General features: G+C 36.2%; 1 protein-coding gene across 1 annotated transcript in view; it reads left to right on the top strand.

Moving 5' to 3' along the window:
- The window catches only part of MGAT4A (alpha-1,3-mannosyl-glycoprotein 4-beta-N-acetylglucosaminyltransferase A), a 150,572-nt gene that overhangs the window by 39,034 nt on the left and 90,773 nt on the right, over positions 1–20,765 (top strand). The gene's annotated exons all lie outside the window — the stretch shown is intronic.

Here is a 20,765-nt window from a genome sequence, read left to right as displayed (position 1 = left end):
GGTGATCACTCTGTACTGAAACGAAGGCTGGTCCCAGAAGTCCCCCAAGAAACCTGCTCCCAGAGAACATTATAATTTAGAGAAGAATATTACATTGCATGATTTAAGATACTATACTGAAATATCTCTATACCAATTACAAATGACTTATCAGCGATAAAATGTTTTTATATGAGAAAAATGTTTTATCTTATTCAGTGGAGTTCATGTAAAAATGGTACTGAGATGAGTTGTTGTCTAAATATTAATCTTTTATATTTAATGTCCTGCAAACTATTGTATAGGTGGATAGAATAGTTGGATTTTTTTGTAGTTGAATATAGTATATGCTCATTGAAAGCATCTTTGGTATAATTCCAGTAGCAGACAGAACAATAAAGATGAAAAGTATTTTATCCTGTTTAATTTCATCTTGTTTCATGGCTTAGATCACTTCTAATAGGGCTTTACATTTTGAAAAGTTCCACATAACTTGAAACAAAAATTCCACATAACTTGAAGATTAGAAACATTTGACCTGGGAACATGTATTAAAAAATGTTTCCCAAGGATTTCTTCAACAAAGAGATCTAACTTAGTTTCAGTTGATTAAGGATGGACAGAAGTAGCTACACCCAAAGAAAGAACACTGGGAAATGAATGTAAACTGCTTGCATTTTTGTTTTTCTTCCTAGGTTATTTTTACCTTCCGAATCCAATTCTCCCTGTGCAATAAGAGAACTGTTCGGTTCTGCACACACATATATTGTATCTAGGATACCTTATGACATATTTAACTTATATACTATTGCTTGCCATCTGGGGGAGGGGGTGAAGGAAGAGAAGGGAAAAGTCGGAACAGAAGTGAGTGCAGGGGATAATGTTGTAAAAAAAAATTACCCAGGCATGGGCTCTATCAATAAGTTATAATAAAAAAAATAAAAAATTAAAATAAAAATGTTTCCCAAGTTTTACACCAGTTTGCAAAATACATACCCATCTCCAGTACTTGAATCAAAACACCAGTGCAGGCTTGCGCAGGTAGAAAAGGCAGATTCCCAATATAGCCAGCTTTATTCCTTTTAATTTTGTTCTACAAAAAAAGTTGACACTGGCCAAAATGAATGCATTGTTCACTTTCTTGCTTAATTCACTAAATGCAAAGCAAGTGATGCTGAAAAAAATAGTAAAAATGTTCTATCCTGTTTCTTTAAAAGTATTGCTGTTCTTATATCCCAAAGAGATTTTAAAAAAGGGAATGGGACCTGTATGTGCAAGAATGTTCATGGCAGCCCTCTTTGTAGTCGCCAGAAACTGGATGAGTGGATGCCCATCAGTTGGAGATTGGCTGAATAAATTGTCGTATATAAAGGTTATGGAATATTATTGTTCTGTAAGAAATGACCAACAGGATGATTTCAGAAAGACCTGGAGAGACTTACATGAACTGATGCTGAGTGAAATGAGCAGGACCAGATCATTATTTACTTCAACAACAGTACTGTATGATGATCAATTCTGATGGACGTGGCCCACTTCAACAATGAAATGAACCAAATTAGTTCCAATAGAGCAGTAATGAACTGAACCATCTATACCCAGGAAAGGAACTCTGAGAGATGACTATGAACCATTACATAGAATTCCCAATCCCTCTATTTTTGTCCGCCTGTATTTTTGATTTCCTTCACAGGCTAATTGTACACTATTTCAAAGTCCAACTCTTTTTATACAGCAAAATAACTGTTTGGACATGTATACATATATTGTATTTAACTTATACTTTAACATATTTAACATGTATTGGTCAACCTGCCATCTGGGGGAAGGGTTAGGAGGGAAAAAGTTGGAACAAAAGGATTTGCAACTGTCAATGCTGAAAAATTACCTATGCGTATATTTGTAAATAAAAAGCTATATTAAAAAAAATAAGGATACTGAACAACAACAACAAAAAGTATTGCCATTATAATGCTACTAAGAGTTTTGGCGTGGTTAAAAAAAATACCATGGGCTACAGTCTTCCATGATTCTTCCTCACCAGTTCCATTAATATGCTTATAATACTAGTGCCAGTTATGTTATTTGATAATGCTTGTTGTGATATTTGTGTATTTGTTTGCAATCTAATTTTGCTCAGGAATATGCATGTAAACTGCATACCTGAAATAAATGTAAGTACTAATAAAAAAAATATTGTCCATATCTGTCATTTTTTGGAAAAATTTACATCACCATTTAAGTATGGGCTCTTAAAGATAACTTTTCTATAATTTCTGGTGGGATTGTTCTGTTCCTGAATTGTCTTCATAAAACCCTGTGTTTCCACAAAGAAGTCTGTATAATGCAGTTATTTGTGGGACTTTACCTCATTCACATGTTGTTTGCTGAGTTCCTTCTGGAAGTCTACTCTTGAAGGGTATTTTTTCCATCCTCTTAGATCTTAGCTATTTTATACACTCTATCCAGAAGTAAGGTTTTTGTCAAATCTAAAGGTGTGTACCTGTTATCAGCCATTACTGATCAATGAAGAGATGTCTGCTTTTCCCAAAAGTATTTTTTTTTTTAGGTTTTTGAATCATTTGTCAGGTACCTTGTGAAAGTCTGTCAATCTTTATTCTCCTTTACCCTGTATACAGTCAGGTGCAAATTTTAATGAGTCTACTTTCCCATCTCTCTCTGTCTCTTTTTAAAATAAATTATTTAAAAAACTAACATTGTATTTTCTTACTGCTCTCTTTTACCTCTCCAAATTAAAAAAAGAAAAAAGAAGAAGAAACCCTTTATAACAAATATATTTAGTCAAACAAAACAAATTCTTACAGTGGTCATGACCAAACATGTTTGTTTTATTCTGCATATTGAATCTATCATCTGTTGAGCAGTGAGGAGTATTTTTCATTATTGATCTTCTGGAATTGTGGTTGATGATTATATTGAATAGATTTCTTAAGTCTTTCAAAATTGTTCATTTTTACATTGTTATTATATCTAACATTCTTTAATTTGTCTTTTGTTACTATTCATAATCACCACCCTAACTCAAGCTGTGATTAGCTTTTTAAAAAAACTAAATGTTATTTATTTATTTGTAATAAAATATTTTCTCTCTCTTTCTGTCTCATCCTTATTCTCACCCCAGTTGAGCAAGATCATGAAAATTCTTTTCATTAATATGTACAGCTTAGCAAAACAAATGCACTTTTTTTAGCAATGTACAAAAATATAATTTTTTTTATTTTGTACCTTGAATACCTCTCTGCCAGAAGATACGTAGTGTGCTTCATCATCATTTCTCTGCAAATCATGGTTGGTCATTGCATTGATCAGAGTTCTTATAGCTTTCAGAATCGTTCATTTTAAAACTACTGACGTTATATTATAAACAGTTCTGATTTTGATCCCTTGACTGTGCATCACTTTATATGTATATTTCCATATCATTTTGAAATCAAATTTTTTCCTTATTTCTTACATTACAGTAGTGTTTAGTCCTTAATTTCAATTCTTTGTCATCACAAAGAACTGGTATAAATGCTTTCTTTACACATGAAGACCATTTCTTTTCATTTCTGTGGTATGGGCCTAACAGTTATATAGCTGAGTAAAAGCTAGTTGGTTTTTTTAAATCAATGTAAATTTCCTTTCTCTCCTTCACATCTCTTTCCAATTCCTATTCTTCTCTACTGAGAAAGAAAAAAGCCATTTGGTCAAGCAAAACATTGTCATTGGCCTAGACTTCTCTCTCTCTCTCTCTCTCTCTCTCTCTCTCTCTCTCTCTCTCTCTTTGTCTTTTCTGTCTCTCTCTCCTTTTCTCTCCTTCCTCTCTTTCTCTTTCTCCTCCTTCCTCTCTGTCTCCCTCCCTCCCTCTCTCTCTCTCTTTCTTTCTTCCTCCCTCCTTCCCTCCGTCCTTCCCCCCCTTCTCTCTCTCTCTCCCTCTTTCTGTTCATTCTTTCTTCCTTTGACCAGATGAGAGAGAGAGAGAGGATTAGAGGCCACTAGTTCACTCTATTCCTTTTTTGTTTACTTGCATATCTCAATTATGTGAGATGTTTCCCTTTCCTCCACAGTGTCTTCTTCTTTGACTCTTTCCTTTGTCTTTTAAGATTATCATAATATCACAGAACCAATCCAGGCCTTCTCTCTAAAATTCTCAGATTGATTTTGTATCTTTTAAAAATTGGTCTTATTTAAAGTTAATTGATTGTGTTCTTTAAGTCATGTATTTTGCCTTATGAACTCAGTTCATTACTGGCATTACTGGCCTGTAATGAGTTAAGTTTAGAAATCCAGTTCTCTTGTTAATCACTATTCTTGTGTTAAAGAATAGAAAAATGCAGGTGGATGTGAAAGAATTTGACTTAATAGCTTTATAACACCAAGCTATTTTTCAAGGATGTCTGGTATGTTATCCAAAGAAGTTTGACCCACTATTTCTAACCTGCAAGTGGGCTCAAACAATGAACATTTCTTAATCCCAGGAGGTAAGGAGGGAGTTGTTGCTAGCCTTTCATTCCCAATCTCTTACAGATCATATTGTCTCCCATGTCTCAGCTCTAGAACCAATCATACTGATTTCATCATGAGATTGAGATTTCTTAACCAGTCATAACTTATTTTTCACCGGTGAAGTGCTGGCTGGCTGTTTAGGGAACAAAAATACCTCTGGATTGAGGGCTGTTTCCCCCCTTTAATGCCAGTTTGAGTCACCCAGCTTCCAGAAGCTGTAGCATGTTCAGTGGCCCACTTTGGTAAACCATTTTGGCAGGTGGGCTAAACAAGCTTGTGACTAAGGGGTCTCAGACCTGAGTTAGGGAGGTGTCTGCCTCAAGCGTGTGAAGACTTCCTCTGGCAGAATGGGTAGAAAAAACCATTTGTTCCAACAGTCGTGAAGGCAACGGAAGCAGGAACTATGTAGCATTTAGAGCTTGGTCAGACATCCAAGACTCCAAGATCATCCACTGCATATTTGACTATTTCTGGTCATCAGTCTTATTATCAAACTTCAGTGATTCAGTAAGAGATAGTGAGGTTGATGACTTCACTTAAATCCCTATTTATGTCTAAGTCAAAAGTTATCACCCATATCGTTTTTTTCTGTCTTAGAGTTCAGTTGTGATAGACAAGTGACAGTGTAACAGATAGAGCTATCGTAGGCCCTCTAATCTTAACTCTTTGTCTGCAGGCAGCTCCCTGCCACCTTCTCACTGGACTGAAGCAGCAGGGGGTGTGCAGCCCTCTGGCTATCTGGGCAACCTTTTTTAAAGCACTGCACCATTTGTTTTTTGACATGAGGCTAAAAAAGGTGCCCTAAAAGTTGTCTGCTTCAACTAACCTCACCCTGGTCTTCTTCCTTCAGGAGGGAGGGATCCTACGCTATGGTAGAAACACAAGAAAACATTTACAGAACTTTGTTAAGATAATTTCACTCTTGTTGTCTGTTTGTCTTTCTCAGTCTCTGTCTCTCTCTCTGATGATGCTGTAATATGTAAGTGATTTGAATGAACTGTGCATATTTATGGACCACATGAAATCAGTAGCCCTGAAAGATGAACAGTTCTCCTGCAGGAGAGCCCAGCAGGTGTTGTATCCAATTTACAGCCCGAGTGAAACAGGTCAGAGCTAGGTGGTTTTCTAGAATGGTTCTCTAGTGATGGGAACTGCTAGGAAGTTGATATAGGTTTTTGCAACTAAAACTAATCTAGTCAACAAGCCTGTATGCTTCCCAACAGAAGTGAATGACAGACTCAGGGTAATTCCATTGCCACACCTCTTCATAAGTGGGTATGCCTTCATGATGATGAACCTTGATGAGGCTAAAGGAAAATGTTGTGAAGACCTGGAGATTCTCACCATCAGTTTGCTGGAGAGGATAAATTTGTAATTCTGGGTGACTTTAAAGCCAGGGTACGCAGGGAGTCCTTGGGAGAAATAGGAATCAGAAACAGCAGTATGAGGAGTCACTTTCTATTGAAGATTTGTGTGTCTAGGTGACCTCATCACCAACATTGTTTTCTGTTTACCTTAAATGCAGAAAAACTTTATGGAAGGACCCTCCCAGCAGACACTGACAATTAATAAACTGTGTCATTATTAAGGAAAAGAGACAGGATATGAGGGACAAAAGTGATGAATGGCAGAGGGCTGGACTGATCACAGACTTATCCTTTTCAAGCTAAACATTTATATTTAACAAGACAACTGAGGCAGCTAATTAGTACAGTGGATAGAGCCGTAGACGTGAAGTCAGGAGGACCCGAGTTCAAATCTGTCCGCAGACACTTAACACTTCCTGGTTATGTGACCCTGGGCAAGTCACTTAACCCCAATTGCCTCAGAAATAAATAATTAAATAGATAGATAGATGAATAAATAAATAAATGAAAATTAGAAGCAAAAAAAAAAAAAAAAAACCAAGACAACTAACAGAAAACTTAATATGCAGGATACAAAATAAACCCACATAAATCATCAGCATTCTTATATATCACTAACAAAACCCAATAGTTAGAGTTACAAAAAGAAATTCCATTTAAAGTAACTACTGATTGTATAAAATATTTAGGAATCTATCTGCCAAGGGAAAATCAGAAACTTTATGAACAAAACTACAAAACATTTTCCACACAAATTAAGTCTGATCTAACCAACTGGAAAAATATTAAATGCTCTTGGATTGGGCGAGCAAATATAATAAAGAGACAATACTACTTAAATTAATCTATTTATTTAGCGCTATACCAATCAGACTCCCAAAAAACTACTTTGATGAACTAGAAAAAATAACAACAAAGTTTATATGGAAAAACAAAAGGTCAAGAATTTCAAGGGAATTAATGAAAAAAAAAATCAAATGAAGGTGGCCTAGCTGTACCAGATCTAAAATTATATTATAAAGCAGCAGTTACTAAAACCATCTGGTATTGGCTAAGAAATAGACTAGTTGATCAATGGAATAGGTTAGGTTCAAAGGACAAAACAGCCAATAACTTTAATAATATAGTGTTTGACAAACCCAAAGACCCCAGTTTCTGGGATAAGAATGCATTATTTGACAAAAATTGCTGGGAAAATTGGAAATTAGTATGTCAGAAACTAGGCATTGACCCACACTTAAGACCATACACCAAGATAAGGTCAAAATGGGTTCATGACCTAGGCATAAAGAATGAGATTATAAATAAATTGGAAGAGCATAGGATAGTTTACCTCTCAGACCTGTGGAAGAGGGAGGAATTTGTGACCGAAGAAGAACTAGAGATCACTATTGACCACAAGATAGAAAATTTTGATTATATCAAATTGAAAAGTTTTTGTACAAACAAAACAAATGCAGACAAGATTAGAAGGGAAACAATAAACTGGGAAAACATTTTTATAATCAGAGGTTCTGATAAAGGCCTCATTTCCAAAATATATAGGGAATTGACTCTAATATATAAGAAATCAAACCATTCTCCAATTGATAAATGGTCAAAGGATATGAACAGACAATTCTCAGACAAAGAAATTAAAACTATTTATAGACATATGAAAATATGCTCCAAATCATTATTAATCAGAGAAATACAAATTAAGACAACTCTGAGATACCACTACACACCTGTCAGATTGGCTAGAATGACAAGGAAAGATATTGTGGAATGTTGGAGGGGATGTGGGAAAACGGACACTGATACATTGTTGGTGGAATTGTGAACACATCCAGCCATTCTGGAGAGCAATTTGGAACTATGCTCAAAAAGTTATCAAACTGTGCATACCCTTTGATCTAGCAGTGTTTCTACTGGGCTTATACCCCAAAGAGATACTAAAGAAGGGAAAGGGACCTGTATGTGCCAAAATGTTTGTGGCAGCCCTGTTTGTAGTGGCTAGCAGCTGGAAAATGAATGTATATCCATCAACTGGAGAATGGTTGAGTAAATTGGGGTATAACATTATGGAATATTATTGTTCTATAAGGAATGACCAGCAGGATGAATACAGAGAGGACTGGCGAGAGTTACATGAACTGATGCTGAGTGAAACGAGTAGAACCAGGAGATCATTATATACCTCAACAATGATACTGTTTGAGGATGTATTCTGATGGAAGTGGATCTCTTTGATAAAGAGAGTTTTAATTGATCAAAGATGGACAGAAGCAGCTACACCCAAAGAAAGAACACTGGGAAATGAATATAAACTGCTTGCATTTTTGTTTTTCTTCCTGGGTTATTTATACCTTCTCAATTCAATTCTCCCTGTGCAACAAGAAAAACTGTTCGGTTCTGCACACATATATTATATCTAGGATATACTGTAACCTATTCAACATGTAAAGGCTTGCTTGCCATCTGGGGGAGGGGGTGGAGGGAGGGAGGGGAAAAATCGGAACAGAAGTGAATGCAAGGGACAATGCTGTAAAAAATTACCCTGGCATGGGTTCTATCAATAAAAAGTTATTCAAATAGCTTAAAAAAATTAAAATTAAAAATTAAAAAAAAGAAAAGAAAAGAAAGAAAGCGTACTATCAGCATATTAGAGCTCTTCTCTGAGAGGGTCAATAATTTGTTGCTAATTTGGAGGGAAAACAATGTACACATAACTGGGTAGCTTTCAGAGAATTAATTGTGTAGTACTGCATTTATACTCATCTGGACTTGCAAACATTAATATTGGTTTGACAAACTGATAAAGAAATTCAGAAGCTGCTAAATGAAAAATGAGAACTCCACTGGGTTTACTAGCAGAATAGTTCTCTAAGAAAGCACTGCTTACTTAACTCCAAAAGTAAAGCACAAGTGAAACTTAGAGAAATTCAGGAATTTGAGCTCAGTAAGAAGACAAATGAAATTTAATTTTGTGCTGCTAGTAATAATCCAAAATGCTTTTATGATACCCTGAAGGCTATTTATGGACCAAAGACTTCTGGTACTCAGTGCTAATGGAGCTACGTTGATTAATGTTAAAGACGTGATCTTGGAGAGATGGGCTGAACACTTTTATAGCATTCTCAACAGATTGTCTCACACACCATATATCCCTACCTTTTAGGTTCTTCTTATGTGACAGTGCCTGATGCTTATTCTATTTCAATGAGATTTATGGCAGGAACTACTGCTCATTCAAAAAGCTAGCCGAAATTTTCTGAATAATGTGGAAAGAGGAGGTTATACCCTAGAAGTTCAAGGATGCCTCCATCATCCATCTCTATAAAGGAAAAGGAAATAGTTTGTCTTTTGACAATCACAATGGGGGGAAGTGGCACCCTTTCTCTTAGTCATTGATAACAGATTTTTTTTTCCCCAAAAATTATTTTATTTTTAATTTATGGAACAAAGCAGGCATTTTCATAATTTTAAAAAGATGATTGCACATGAAACTCCAAATCTCTTATGTATTACTTATTATTACTTTTAAGTATACAATAAAATTATCATGTAGATTTTTTCTTTTTTCCTTTTTTTTCCTTCCCCTTGGGCCTGCCCTAGAGATGGCTATGTATATGTAAAATTTTTCTATACATCTCTTTAGCACTAATTTCTCTGGATCATATAATATCTTTCTTCATATATTCTTTATTTAAAATTTTTCTATTTCCCATCAATTAGGAAATGGCTTGTGGTGCATGATTGCAATGGAATATTACCGTGCTATAAAAAATAATGAACATAATAATTTTAGAAAAACATGGAAAGACTTGCGTGAAGTGGTGGAGGGAGAAGTAAGAAGAACCAGGAGAATATTGTATGCAGTAATAGTATTGTTGTTTTAAGAATAACTTTGAGCAACTAAATCATTTTTGTTACTAAAAATATACAAATTAAAAATAAGACATAGGAAGAAACAGCAGGGGGTGGATAAGTGGGGTGGTTTGTCTTCCCCTACTCAGCAGTCTGTTGTTCTTTGGGAGTTCATGAGATGAAATTTCTTGAAACCTACTCTGCTTCCCAATGGAGCTTTCAGAGTCTTTGTTTGTTAATTCAGTGGCAATCATGTGTCTGTACTTCTCTTAGGCTAGATCTTAACTCCTGGAGGCTTTCTTTTTTCTGAGGTCCTCTCAAGTTGTCTTAGGAGGATAAACTGCTTTACCCCTTTATTGTTGCTGTCCTACATTCATTTCCTGAGAATTTTCTGTCTGTCTGTGGAGGAAATCTGGAGAGCCTGGAACTTTTTGAGTAAATCCACCATCCTTCCAGAATACCTCCAAGATTCTTGCTGCAGTCCTCTCTAATAGGATGATCCTTTACCTGATATTGGTCATCTAGATAACCCAAGAGCCAGTGTGACTTCAGAAGGGGTCAGGAAATGGTTGATATAATATTTGCTGCCTGGTTATTTCAGACCAGGGGCAGAATAGAGATCTGTACACAAACAGTGTGTGTGTGTGTGTGTGTGTGTGTGTGTGTTTTTTCTTCCTGTGAATTGTGAGGAATTGTGGCAGATCATGGAAAAATTGGGCTATCCAGAGAAGTTCATCGGTATTTTATGCCAGTTCATTGATAGCATGCTTTCATGGATTTTGGTTGGTGTTCTCATGTTCTTCCATTCAGCAGTGGAGTGAAGCAGGGACATGTGCTTTCTCCCCTACCTTTTTAGCCTGATATTTTCAAGTGTTGTCAGATGTCTTCAGTGAGGATGAAAAGAGCATCCAGGTCAACTGCCATACTGAGGGTAAAGTATTTAACTTGAAAAGGCTATAGGCCAAGACTAAAGTGGAGAGAGATTTGGTACACTCACTGCAGCCTTTATAGTGAGATGTGATAAAATATAGATTGAGTCCCTTCCATTGGTGCCGACTTTCACCTGATACCACCAAGAAAACAGGTTCTCCACCATCCAGTACCACACTAGCCATATGTGAAATCGTCAATGATAGCAAATGGAGTGATTTCTAATACTGTGGATAAACAGTTTGCTTACCAGGGCATTATGCTTTCAAGACATGTACAACTGGATGCCCACAGTGCCAGAGCTATTTAAGTGTTTGGGAAGCTGTGAAGGAAAGTGTGGGAGTGAAGAAGGGAGAGGGAAGTCCACAAACTTGTCACTGAGTTGTGGTGTGCCTGGGAATCTGTATAGCCTACCTTCCAGGAAGTAGAGTCACTTCTGAGTAGTCTTAGGAAGACTCTGACGTCATCTGACATGATAATGTGCTGGACACGGTGGGCCTTTCTTGAACTGAACTGCTAAGCATTCACACTAATGCAAGGAATGGAACTCTGATAGATGGCCCTGTTGTTTAAATGCCACATGTAGGTTTTCCTGAAAGACTCTTTTATGGATAACTGATACCAAACAAGCACTCATGTGGAGGTCGGGAGAAGCACTCTAAGGACTCTCTGCAGATCTTTCTGAAGGGACTTTGAAATTGATTGTGAGACATGTGAGACACTGGTACAGGATTGCCCAGCATGGTGTACCTGCAGGAAAGAAGGTGCTGTGCTCTATGAGCAAAGCAGAACTGTTATAGCTCAAAAGAAACATGAGATGCAGAAATTTAGAGCTATCTCTACTCCAAATGTTCATATGAACTATTTGTGCCTGATCTATGATAGAGCCTTCCAAACTTGTACCTTGACCCCAAAATAGTGATGTTCTTTTGTTCCTTTTTGAGTATGAAGGATAATAACCAATTTTCCAAAATTATAAAAGAGAGCTGTCTCCCTAATTTGGGAGTTTTAGGTTTGTTGGGGAAGTTGAGATCCTATTTATTGTTAAACTTGCACTTTACTAATTCATTGATTATGCTCAGAACTTTGTGCCTCAGGCTATCTTAATTTTAACTGTTAAAATTCTGATTAGGTTCTCTTTATGATTCTTGATGATGATGATGCAGTTCTAACAGGGCACATATACATTCTTCCCATATTGGAATGTAAATAGGTTCATCCTTTAGGCCCTACATGTCTTGACTAGAGTCCTACTGCTGCTTTCTTGGGTTATTCTAAGATCTTGGGAATAGTTCTGGCTAGGAATCTCTAAACTTTTAGTGTAAATTGAATTATTCCCCTCCTCTTCTGAACTCTGTAAATTCTTTATCTGGCTTTGAATCTGAACAACATATCTATGAGCCTGCCCTGGTTGGAATTCCATTATATGTTGCTAGACAGAGCCATATTTAGCCATCTGAGTAGCTCTGCTGTTTTAGAACAAGTCAGAATAAGAATCAGTAAAAATTTATGTTTCTGCTAAGCCTAGGAATACAAAGAAGGCTATAAGACAGTTCCTTCCCTCAAGGAGCTAACAATCTCATGCAAGAAGAGATTACATAACAAGAAGCTGAAATGCCGGAGGTAGCAACAGAGGATGACCCATCATAGAGACATGATAAAATCCTCAGTTGGGATGAAAATTATCTGAGGAGGTGAGAGTTACAGAGTTGAATTTCTGGAGATCATGAAGTCTAGTCTTCTTATGGAGTTTCATAATTGAATATGGGGAGGGGAGTCACAAAATTCGCTTAAAAGTGTGAATTCTAATGTATGAACCATTGTGTGAACTCTCCCAAAGGTGTGAACTCCAAAGGTGTGAACCAAGTATATAAGCATTGTTTCTATCAATTACAGTGACTTAGCACTTTGTTTCAAGTTCTGGCCCATAACATCTCTTGCTTTCTTTTGATTTAGAACATAGGTGGTCATGACCTCCTTGACTTTTCAAGGAGGTGAGAACCCTAAAAAAGGTGATCACACTTTCCCTGACTGCTCAAAAAAAGAAGTGAAAACACCATAAAAAGAAGGTGATCACACCCTCCCTGACATCTCAGGAAGAGAGATGAAAACACCAAAGAAAATCGGAAATCAAATCAGATTAGCGGGTTTCTGAAGGGGCTCACTTGAAACAGGTGTACATAAATCTATCAATATGGGAGGTATTACACATAATTACATAAATTACATAAGCACATAGTAACACAGGCTAGTAGTAATGTAACAAATAACATGAATCAACATGAGGAATTATACATGTCCATAAGTCCTAGAAATAGTCCAAAAGGAATGTATTGACCATTAGTTTCATATGCCAGGAATCCAATAATTCCTACAAGTTTTGTCCTGCAATAGTCTCATCTTGTATTAGGGAATCCAATGATTCCTGCTGGTTTTCAAGTCCTGCAACAGTCTTTATGAACAATTTTTTATCTCAAGGAATCCAATGATTCCTGCTGGTTTTCAAGTCCTGCAACAGTCTTATCTTGTATTAGGGAATCCATGATTCCTGCAGATTTTGTTCTTAGATCTTCTCCTTTGTTTCCAGATTTTTCTCTTTTTCTGTCTCTCTCCGATGGACAAGGTGAATACGGCTTGTTGGCACCCATCTGATTCCTTCTCCATTTGTTTCCTTCTCTGTCTGTAGGAATTCAAGCAAACCCTCTCTCTCAGGCAGTTAACCTATCTAATTCCCTTCTATTTATCATTTTGTGATTTCTCCTCATAATCAGGCAATTACATTGGACATGTTTTCACCAGACATTGCTCTGTTGGTTTAAAAAGCTTGTATTCTCCCCAGTTGTAATCCCTTTCTGTTATCTGATTGCTTTTCTGCTGGTTGATCATGTAATCCCTTTCTGCCATGTGATTGCTTCTTTGCTGATTGAGCACATCAGAGTCCTGACCTTCTAAAGACTCTCTGGGTGTAAACTCAGCTGCCGTCATGCCCCACCTGTCTTTTGTATGATATTTTGAAGCTGGGCCCTGCCTCTCATTTCCCTGGGTCAATCTACATTCTGAGGCCCAGTGGAAGCCTTGGTTGCATTTTGGACATTGGGTTTTAGATCTTCTCTCACCCTGTCTTCTCACTCTATCTACACTGGGCTCTTAGATGTCCAACTTTCTCACACTGAAAACATTGACGAGTTTCTTTAGAAGTCCCTTGCCAAGAAGAATCCTGTCTTCCCATGTTCATCATAGTCTGGGTATAATAAGCATTTGTGCCCACTGTGGCACAGTGAATTAAGATCTCCTCTAAAGGAGCATCTTTGTGTATTCCCCATATAATTCTTTTTCAAACCTTATTAGCATTTTCCTTAGCCAGATGTCTGGTCATTATTTCTCCAATGGTGCTTGTGACAGCTGTCTGCAAATGTCCCACAAAATCTGCAAAGGGTTCATTGGGACCTTTCTCTATTTTTGTGAAGGTTTCCCCTTGATCTTTTTGTCCGAGGAGAGAACCCCAAGCTTTTATTGCAGCCTTAGAAATTTGCTCATACACTGTTATGGGATAATTAGTCTGTTCTGAATTCTCTCCATACTGACCTTCACCAGCTAGTTGGTCAAAAGTGATTTGTACTTTAACTCCTATTTGCCTATCGTGTCTGGCTTGAATCCTACGTAATTCACGATATTCCAAAAGCTATAACAAGTTTTGCCCCGGTTCTAACCATGTCCTTGCTATGGATTTCCAGTCACTAGTAACATTTTAACATAAGATGATGTAGCTCCATAAAGAATGCAGCCTTTTTTCAAATCCTTAATTTTTTCCAAATCAAAAGGAATGTATCTTCTCCTTTTTTGACCTGAAAAGTAAAGCTCTTCAATCACAGGGTATGCATTTATAAAATCAGATACATCCTGTCCTTCATTTTTTGCCTTAACCAGTACCTTCTTTAATCTTGTCACAGGCTGCTTAATAGGTGATTCTGTTTGTGTCACTGCCTCTCCCTCTCCTCCTTCTCCCTCCACCCATGAAGGGTTAATTGAGGGAAGTAGGTCAGGGGATTGGAAATGATCTGATTTCTCTTGCTGTGAATTCTCATCTGATTCTTCATCCTTTTCACCTAGTTTAGTTGGCACCTCTCCTTCCTGCTCTTTATTCTTTTTCTTCATTCTAACACTTATATAATTTCTTAAAGCCAGTTGTAACTGTATGTATAAAGTGTATTTTTGGAAATTGAGTTTGGATTAGAATTGTAGTATTCACCTAGTTGCTCTCCTACTAATTTCCACTCATTTGCATCCAATTCTTTTTCCGTAGAGAACAAAGAAGATGTGTACTGTACAATTTTTAAAAGATCAATGATATGCTCCCAAGTTATAATTAAACCTTGATTTTTTTATAAGTCTGGCAATAGTCTCTAAACATTTTCCTTGAAAAGGAAAAGCAGGCTGTTTTCTAAATATTTGCCCCATTTTGTTATTTTTTTTTTCCAGGCAAATTCTCTTTATTTTTATTTTTTTTCATAGCTTTTTATTTACAAGTTATATGTATGGGTAATTTTACAGCATTGATAATTGTCAAACCTTTTGTTCCAATTTTTCCTCTCTTTCCCTCCACCCCCTCCCCTAGATGGCAGGATGATCAGTAGATGTTAAATATATTAAAGTATAAATTAGATACACAATAAGTATACATGACCAAACTGTTATTTTGCTGTACAAAAAGAATTGGACTCTAAAATATTGTACAATTAGCCTGAGAAGAAAATCCAAAATGCAGGCAGGCAAAAATATAGGGATTGGGAATTCAATGTAATGGTTCTTAGTCATCTCCCAGAGTTCTTTCGCTAGGTGTAGCTGGTTCAGTTCATTATTGCTCCATTGGAACTGATTTGGTTCATCTTATTGCTGAAGATGGCCAGGTCCATCATAATTGATCATCATATAGTATTATTGTTGAAGTATATAATGGTCTCCTGGCCCTGCTCGTTTCACTCAGCATCAGTTTGTGTAAGTCTCTCCAGGCCTTTCTGAAATCATTCTGTTGGTTATTTCTTACTGAACAATAATATTCCATAATATTCATATACCACAATTTATTCAGCCGTTCTCCAATTGATGGGTGTCTACTCAGTTTCCAGTTTCTGGCCACTACAAAAAGGGCTGCCACAAACATTCATGCACATACAGATCCCTTAACATTCTTTATGATCTCTGGCATAGAAGCCAAGTAGTAACACTGCTGGATCAAAGGGTATCATTTGCCCCATTTTAGCTGAAATTCTACTTTAGCTCTTTAATAAAGTTTCCTTATTTGCACTCACCCTAATTTCTGGGTCGAGGAGATTTTTCCACTGGAATCAGGATCAGAGGCTTTTCCACTGAAATCAGGATTCGGACGCCAAAATGTATTCTCTTCTCTAAAACATAATGTTCTTTGGGAGCAGGTTTCTTGGGGAACTTCTGGAGGCAGTCTTAATTTCAGTTCAGTTCAGTAATCAGCTCAAATACAACCAGCTGTTAAAGTCCAGTCCTTTATTGTCTCTTCCAAAATAGCCCGATTAGCTTTCTTAGAGGCCTATCTCTCACCTTGGTTCCAAGAGCTCTTGTTGCTAGTCCTTTGCCTCTGCCAGCTTCAGCCTCTAGCTCCCTCTGAATCCAAAGCCTCCAGCCAGCACAATGGTAGAATATCGTATGGATCTGACTTCTCTTCTAAGAGAGTGGGCTTGTGGGAGCTGTGACTTGTGAATCTCCTCCACTGAATCCTGACTTTGTGACTCTCCTGAAGTCTCTCTAGTGGGCTTGTGGGAACTTCTCTTTATATATCCTCTCTTAAGGTGTGAACTCTAACATGTGAACCAATGTGTGAACTCTCCCAAAGGTGTGAACTCCAAAGGTGTGAACCAAGTACATAAGCATTGTTTCTATCAATTAGAGTGACGTAGTACCTTGTTTCAAGTTGTGGCCCATAACAGATTTTGATGACTGATGCTTTATAATATAGTTTTAGATCTGGTACAGCTAGGCCATCTTCATTTGATTTTCTCTTCATTAATTCCTTTGAAATTCTTGACCTTTTGTTCTTCCAGTTGAATTTTGTTGTTACTTTTTCTAGTTCAGTAAAATAGTTTCTTGGGAGTTTGATTGGTATAGCACTAAATAAATAGATTAGTTTAGGTATTTTTCCACTTGCTTAGATCTGACTTTATTTATATGCAAAAGTGTTTTGTAGTTTTGTTCATATTCTATATTATTGACAGTTATTTTAAATGGAATTTCTCTTTGTATCTCTTGCTGTTGGATTTTGTTAGTGATGTATAAGAATGCTGATGATTTATGTGGATTTATTTTGTAGCTAAAGTTGTGGATTATTTCTTCTTTTGAATATGTAAATACATATTTATTTTTATTCCTGTTTTTAAAAAAATTATAGCTTTTTATTTATAAGACATGCATGGGTAATTTTTCAGCATTGACCCTTGCAAAATCTTCTGTTCTAACTTTTCCCCTTCTTCCTCCCACTTCCTCCCCTAGATGGCAGGTAGACCAATACAGATTAAATATGTTAAAGTATATATTAAATACAATATATGCATACATATTTATACAGTTACCTTGCTGCACAAGAAAAATTGGATTTAGAAATGAGGTAAAAATAACCTGAGAAGGAAAACAAAAATGCAAGCGGACAAAAACAGAAGGAGTAGAAAAGCTATGTTGTGGTCCATACTCATTTCCCATAGTTCTTTCACTGGGTGTAGCTGGTTCTCTTCATTACTGAACAATTGGAATTGATTTGGTTCATCTCATTGTTGAAGAGAGCCACATCCATCAGAATTGATCATATATATAGTATTGTTGTTGAAGTGTATAATGATCTCCTGTTTCTGCTCATTTCACTCATAATCAGTTCATGCTTTCCAGGCCTTTCTGAAATAATCCTGCTGGTGATTTCTTACAGAACAATACTATTCCATAACATTCCTATACCACTTATTCAGCCATTCTCCAATTGATGGGCATTCATTCAATTTCCAGTTTCTAGCCACTATGAAAAGACCTGCCACAAACATTTTTGCACATATGGGTCCCTTTCCCTTCTTTAAGATCTCTTTAGGTTATAAGCCCAGTAGAAATGCTGCTGGATCAAAGGGCATGCACAGTTTGATGACTTTTTGAGCATAGTTCCAAATTGCTCTCCAGAATGGTTGGATGCATTCACAATTTATGGATTATTTCTAATAGCTTTTTAGGGGATTCTCTGGGGTACTCTTAAGTATACCATCATATCATCTGCAAAGAGCAATAATTTGATTTCCTTGTTACTTACTCTAATTCCTTTAATCTCATTTCCTTTTGTTGACAAGGCTAGCATTTTTAATACAATATTGAATAGCAGTGGTAATAGTGGACAACCTTGTTTCACACCCTGATCTTATTGAGAATGGTTCTAGTTTATCCCCATTACATATGATGCTTGCTGATGGTTTTAAATAGATGCTACTGATCATTTTAAAGAAAAGTCCATTTATTCCTATACTCTCTAGTGTTTTTAATAGGAATGTGTGTTGGATTTTATAAAATGCTTTTTCTGCATCTATTGAGATAATCATATGATTTTTGTTAGCTTGGTTATTGATATAGTTGATTATGCTGATAGTTTTCCTAATAGTGAACCAACCCTGCATTCCTGGCATAAATCCTACTTGGACATGGTTTATTTTCCTGGGAATGATTATCTGTAATCTCTTTGCTAATATTTTGTTTAAGATTTTTGCATCAATATTTATTAGGGAGATTGGTCTATAATTGTCTTTCTCTGTTTTCGTCCTGCTTGGTTTAGATATCAGTACCATGTCTGTGTCATAAAAGGAATTTAGTAGGAGTTCTTCATTCCCTATTTTTTCAAATAGTTTATATAGTATTGGAGTTAATTGTTCATTTCCTCTTCTGTTAATCTGGGTAATCTATATTTTTGTACATATTCCTCCATTTCACTTAGGTTGTCAAATTTATTGTCATAAAGTTGGGCAAAGTAACTCCTGATAATTGCTCTAATTTCCTCTTCATTGGTGGAGAGTTCTCCCTTTTTATTTTTGAGACTAACAATTTGATTTTCCTCTTTCCTTTTTCTAATCAAATTAACTAAAGGTTCATCTATTTTGTTGGTTTTTCATAAACCAACTCTTAGTTTTATTTATTAATTCAATAATTTTTTTAGTTTTGATTTTATTGATCTCTCCTTTTATTTTTAGAATTTCAAGTTTGGTATGTGATTGGGGGTTTTTAATTTGTTCTTTTTCTAGCTTTTTTAGTTGCAAACCCAATTTATTGATCTTCTCTTTCTCTGTTTTATGCAAGTTAAGTCTCTGGAGATATAAAATTTCTCCTTAGTACCACTTTAGCCGCATCCCACAAATTTGGTATGTTGTCTCATTATTGTCATTCTCTTGGATGAAATTATTGATTGTGTCTATGATTTGCTGTTTCACCCACTCATTCTTTAGGATGAGATTATTTCATTTCCAATTACTTTTGGTTTGTTTTCCTCTGGCTTTTTATTGAAGGTAACTTTTATTGCATCGTGATCTGAAAAGATGCATTTACTATTTCTGCCTTTCTGCACTTGAATTTGAGGTCTTTATGTCCTAATATATGGTTTTTTTCTTTTTATCTTTTTATGTTTCTCTTGAGTTCTATATTTGGAGGTCAAATTTTTTGTTCAGCTCTGTTCTTTTCATCAAAAATACATGGAATTTACCAGTTTCATTGAATGTCCATCTTCTTCCCTGAAAGAAAATGCTCAGTTTAGCTGGGTAATTTATTCTTGGCTACATTCCAAGGTCTTTCACCTTTTAGAATATCAGATTCCAAGTCCTTTGCTCCTTTAAAGTGGAAGCTGCTAAGTCCTGAGTAATCCTTATTGTGGCTCTTCGGTAATTGAATTGTTTGTTTCTGATTGCTTGTAATATTTTTTTCCTTGGTCTGATAGTTCTCAAATTCAAGCCGTGATGTTCCTTGGGGTTTTAATTTTGGGGTCACTTTCAGGAAGTGTTTGGTGAATTCTTTCAATGGTCATTTTACCATCTTTTTCTATGATATCCAGGTAGTTCTCTTTGATATTTTCCTGAAAGATAGTGTCTAGGCTCCTTTTTAAAAATTATTTATTTCAGGGAGTCCAATAATCCTTAGATTGTCTCTCCTTGATCTATTTTCCAGGTTGGTTGTTTGCCCAAATGGGCATTTTACATTTTTTTCTATTTTTTTCTTTTTTTTTCGTTTTGCTTGACAGATTCTTATTGTCTTATTGAGTTATTTCATTTCCGTTTGTTCAATGCTGAATTTTAGTGTGTTATTTTCTTCATTTATTTTTTAAAAAACTTTTTGTATTTGTCCAATTGAATTTTTAAATGAATTGTTTTGTTCTATGAAATTTTTTTCCATTTCACAAATTCTATTTTTTAAGGAGTTATTTTCTTTTTTTTGTTTCACACATTCTGTTTTTCTGGGAGTTGCTTTCTTTTTCCATTCTATCAAATCTATCTTTTAATGAATTATATGCCTTTTCCAAACCCTCTTGCAAATTTTTCATTTCCTTTTCCCTTTTTTCTTCTAGCTCTCTTTTTAGATCCTTTTTAATTTCTTCTAGGAGAGCCTTGAGTAATGGGGACCAGGCTATATCACTTTTGGGGCTTCATCTAGAGATAATCTGCCTTTAGTCTCTTTGAAATCTGTTCTTCTCTTTCACCATAAAAGCTGTCTGTTGTTAGAGAGCTCTTTACTTTTCCAATTCATTTTTTTTTTTTAAGTTAAGTTAAGGTCTGCTTTTTTTGGGGGGGGAAGGGAGAAGAGGTTTTCCAAGTAACAGCAGCTGCACTAGGTCAGTGCTGATTCACTTCCAGTGTTGGGTGGGCATGGCCAGGTCCCCTGAGATTCTGGGGATTCACTATTTACTTTTTGTGTTTGTGTTGGATGTTTTATAACTTCTCTGCTGATCTACTGGCTTGCAATAGGGCAGAGTGGCCAATATTGCTGTAGATTCCTGTGGATTCCTCCCCATAGATTGTCTGCCCTGTTGGAGTTAGTAAGGCCCCGGGACTCTGCACTGTCTCATCTAATCTGGCGTTTATGCTCAGCTGCTTGCAC

This window comes from Antechinus flavipes, chromosome 3 (genome assembly GCF_016432865.1).
Source record: "Antechinus flavipes isolate AdamAnt ecotype Samford, QLD, Australia chromosome 3, AdamAnt_v2, whole genome shotgun sequence".
Lineage (NCBI taxonomy): Eukaryota > Metazoa > Chordata > Mammalia > Dasyuromorphia > Dasyuridae > Antechinus > Antechinus flavipes.
The sequence above is the reverse complement of the archived record's forward strand: the minus strand, read 5'-3'. Positions and strand labels throughout refer to the sequence as shown.